We start from the raw sequence: 4,767 nt of genomic DNA on the forward strand, positions 1-4,767 counted from the left end.
ACCACCTCCATCCAAGGAGGCCCGTTAGATCTTTCTGAGGAAGGAGGTTTGCAGATCTTAGTCCTCACTCCTCCCCATCTCTTTCTTGCTCCCTCTCTCACCCCAACCATCCCCAAACCCTCTTCTCATCTGCTCTCAGTGACTCTCTCATGAGCCTTCTATTCTCCTCTTCCAGGTATCTTGTGCCTTGCCCCTTACCTTTGAAAGGGAGACCCTTCCTAGTCAGTCTACACATCACCCAGAACTCTCACCTATCCTTCTAAGTTCTGTCAAACTTTCTATTTAATGCAGTCAGGTGTCCCCATTTTCAGCCTTCTTCTAGCTGCCAAGCTCCAATTCTGCTTTAAAGGTCTTCTGGGAATTCCACATCTCTATCCCAATATCACTATAAAGCAGATAGATCTAAACTCAGACTTGTTTCTTCCATGGATCAGAAAATGGTCAACCTTTTCCTTCCTGTGCCAATTGTAATGCCATCTTTGTTAATAACCTGAAAAATGTGGTGATGCCTGTGCCTTCTCCATCTCCCCTCCCCACTCTCATCCAATCCACCAGCAAGCGTGTCAACATTGCCCTCTTTTGTTCATTTATAAGCTGTGGTGTTTCAGAAAGAGCCTTTCCACTTGGAATCAGAGGGTGGGGTTGACACCTTGTGTCACCCATGGCACCCTGGGTAAGATTTGCAATCCTATCCTGATGTCATTGAACAAACAAACAAAAAAAATCACTGCATCCAGAGATTATATAGTCCATCCCTGTCAGTCATGAATAAGAAAATTAAGTCCATGAAGTGAGTTACCTAAGGTCTCTGAGCTGAGACCCAGCCTGAGGGGTTTAGACCATCAGGCCAAGGCTCTTTCTTCTGACTCACTGGGTCTTCAGGAAGTCCCCATCAAAATGGAAACGTGGCTGTTAGTGCCTGAAAGCTTCACTAACGCCATCCACCCCCTCCCCGACCCCGTCCACCTCCCAACCACCCAGACTGAAATAAAAGAAAAGCCAGTTCTGAAGGAGACAAAGACGAGGAACCGAGTCCAAAAAAGGCTGCCTGCATGTCTGGGTTACCGGCATCTCTTCAACCTTCTTTCCATCAGAGTACCCTGGATTTCTTTTGGGGACACATACTTGTCCTCCTCTCCACTACCACAGGTTGGGGAGTCCTAACCTAACCCCATCCTTACCCCTAGGGGCAAGCCTGATTGGCCACAATCAGCTTGCATGTTTAATCCTCCAGGCCAATGATGGATGCCTTGATTGGGGGACACCCCTGACCTGTCGGTGTGTTGGCCTGTCAGTGTGTGGAGCTCAAGGCTTTTGCTGGGTCTGCTGAGAACTAGATGTGACCCGCAGAGCTCTTGGCATTCATCCTGCACTCACGAGGGAAAAATCTGTCGAAGAGCAAGCCAGGATGGAGAAAGGAGGGCTGAGAAAAAGAGAAGGAGAAATCACATCCCAGTGATATCACTTAAGCCCCTGGATTAAGCTTTGCCTCAAACCAGCCCTACCCCTGAATATTTTATAAGCCAATAAGTAAATCCTTTTTTTTTTTTTTCTAAAAAATCTGGTGTAAGTGAAGGTTTCTGATACTTATAATCTAAAAATCTCTGGTTGATATACTCTGGGAAGAGTAAAATTATCTCTATAGAATTCGATGAGGAATGCACCAACCACCACCGAGAGGGCAGTCAAACCAATTTTCTCCCATCTAAATGAAACTGAAATTGTTAGTTGCTCACTTGTGTCTGACTATTTGTGACCCCATGGCATGTAGCCTGCCAGGCTCCTCTGTCCATGGAAATCTCCAGGCAAGACTACTGGAGTGGGTTGCCATTCCCTTAAATCAGCTGCTAGTCCATCTCCATAGCCCAAGGCTGGGCCATGCTCTTAGATCACTGCTACTGGACTGCTCTCAGACACAGAGTCCCCTGAGAAGGATCCTTGCCTGCTCCTCTGGTGGCTGGGAAGATCCCACATAGCCTAGCAGCCGGTGATCCTCTATGATTTTTATGGGCTGTTGGAGAAAGTAGCTAAGGAAGAATGGCAGTTCAACAGTGGAAGGTTCACAACTTGCAAATGGGAGAAGCTGTGCTCCTGGGGAGTCAAGTTAAAGTTTTGAAGAATTAACTCATGTAATGAAAGAATAGGGAAACAAAATGAGGAATGAACTCTGATAAGTTCACTCTGAGTTTCACAATTCAGAATTTATGTTTGATCTCAGTCCAGAATGTTAAAGGTTAAAAACGTCCCAAACATATGCAGAAAGATTGCAGGCAGTAGAGAGAAGGGCTGGGTATGTCCTAGCAGGCAGATTCATGGCTGGTTGCTTTTGGTGATGTGTGCAGATTTTGCAAGGGAGATCTCTTGTAACGATGAATGTCTTTGCTGTCTGGTGGTCTTTCATGGCAGCACTTGAGGAATGATACAAAAGTCTCCACTACATTTATAATAGGCTGAGACTTGAACCACATGTTCTAGCAACCATATGAACCCTGAGGAATCAATTGCTGGGTGAAGTTGGGCATCTATTTAAAACATATGAGGGGATGTTTTATGTCTCACTAGACTCCAGTACTCTTGCCTGGAAAATTCCATGGACGGAGGAGCCTGGTAGGCTGCAGTCCATGGGGTTGTGAAGAGTCAGACACGACTGAGCGACTTCACTTTCACTTTTCACTTTCCTGCATTGGAGAAGGAAATGGCAACCCACTCCAGTGTTCTTGCCTAGAGAATCCCAGGGACGGGGAAGCCTGGTGGGCTGCCATCTGTGGGGTCGCACAGAGTCAGACACGACTGAAGCGACGTAGCAGCAGCAGCAGCAGCAGACTAATTTTACTTACGTAGAGGCTTCATCTTTCCGTTACCTCTGGGGTTTAAGAAAAAAGTCTACCTCCTGTACATATAAGGTAACCAGGCATTTGTTGTAATCCTGTTGTAGTCATTAGGGCTGTTTGCCAATATTTGGGGCTCCCAGGCACATTCGAGGATTGCACGTTCCATCATCCTTTGTACTTAGGCAAAGCCATCTGACTCGTTTTGGCTAATGAAACTAGAGTGGAAATAATGTAGCTGAAGCATTAAAATCCAGAACTCAATTTGCATGTTTTTTTAATCTCTGGCATAGTGACAATCAACGGTTGGAATGGTGGCTGCTGAGTTCGTCTGAGTCCCTGAGTAACTGTTCAGCAGTATGATGCCACCCCTCCATCTAACGCCAGTCAACTGTAGCCTAAGCATGTTATGAAAGGAAAGTGAAGTCACTCAGTCCTGTCCAACTCTTTGCAACCCTGTGGACTGTAGCCTACCAGGCTTCTCTGTCCGTGGGATTCTCTAGGCAAGAATACTGGAGTGGGTTACCACTTCCTTCTCCAGGGGATCTTCCCAACCCAGGGATCGAACCCGGGTCTCCCGCATCGGAGGCAGATGCTTTAACCTCTGAGCCACCAGGGAAGCCAAGCAAGTTATATATAACTAAGCAAGTTATAATACATTATAAGGCATTGAAATTCTGGGTTGTCTGTTACTAGAACAGAACCAAATCCATCCTGATGTATATAAAATGAAAAATATTCTAGTAAATTTTCTTGAAATTGGGATGAATTCGATGTGCCCCTTCACCTTTGGTGGCTCACCTTCTTGACAAATGATGTGAAGAAAAATTATAGAAGGTAGCACTTAAAATATTAACTAAAAACTTTGCAATGTTTAATAGTTTACTTTCTTTAACTGTGATAAATGATTTCTTATTAGTACTATTCATAACATACAGATATAGATATATTCATGGTTTTTATGTAATTATAATTATATTGGCTGTGCTTTGGGGGATTTAACTATCTTATTTAAGATTATTGACAAATACTTGCCATAAGTTTACATTAATCTTCCCTGTTATGGAAATGCAAAATTAAATTAATTTGAATCCTGTTAGTTTCCTTTGGCAGTGAGTTACAGAAAGACTCAACTCAAACTAGCTTAAGTTATAACAAAGTTGAATATTTCACAGCTATGGGATATTTCATATATAGTGGAAGTTGAGGCTTTGGGTTGATTGACTTAGTGGCTCAGTGCTGTTATCCTGTCAAAGACCCAGGCTTTCCATTTCTCTAGGGAGCTCCTCTTGCTGTTGAATTCCCCTCTGGTATATCCAAGATGGCAGCAGCTGTGCCAGGGACCATATCCAGCACAGTGCCCAGAGTTAGAAGATAGATAATTTCTTCCTGTCTGGAAGATGAACTTTTTCTTAGGAGGAGGATGCCTTTCTCCCAAAACTCTTAAGAAAATGTTTTCTCTTGTCGTAGTGGCCAGAATCAAGTCGTATGGCAATTCACAAGCCCATGCTGGCCTGGGGGTAGAAGTACTATTGTCAACGGAGATCACAGTGCTCCCTATGGACTAGCCATAATTAGATAACCGATCTTTTATTGTTGGCTGTTTAGGCTGTTTCTTGTTTCACTTGCTGGAAACAATCTGGTATATATCATTTCTACTCTCTCACTCATTTCAAGTTTTCCTAAAGATGGAACGGCCAAGTCAAAGTGAATAAATGTATTTACCATTCTTTCTATTACTAAGATATTCAACTCGATAAGGATTGTACCTAAATACAGTGCCATCAATCTTGGGAATAATACTGTTTTCTCTCTAACACATGCTATAGAGTAATAACTGATTGGTTTGAGTTACAATTCCTTAATTACCAGTGAGGCTGAACATTTTTCCAGAGTTTGTTTACTCTCTTTGGAATGAGATCCCTCAGAAGGTAGCCTC

The 4,767-nt window shown here is 43.6% G+C and overlaps 1 non-coding gene across 1 annotated transcript; it reads right to left on the reverse strand.

Annotated features, from left to right (window-relative positions):
• Positions 1-3,375: 3,375 nt before the first annotated feature.
• TRNAR-CCG (transfer RNA arginine (anticodon CCG)) lies at positions 3,376-3,447 on the reverse strand. The gene has a single exon. It is a non-coding gene; the product is annotated as a tRNA-Arg (tRNA).
• Positions 3,448-4,767: the final 1,320 nt, after the last annotated feature.

This window comes from Budorcas taxicolor, chromosome 9, assembly GCF_023091745.1.
Source record: "Budorcas taxicolor isolate Tak-1 chromosome 9, Takin1.1, whole genome shotgun sequence".
Lineage (NCBI taxonomy): Eukaryota > Metazoa > Chordata > Mammalia > Artiodactyla > Bovidae > Budorcas > Budorcas taxicolor.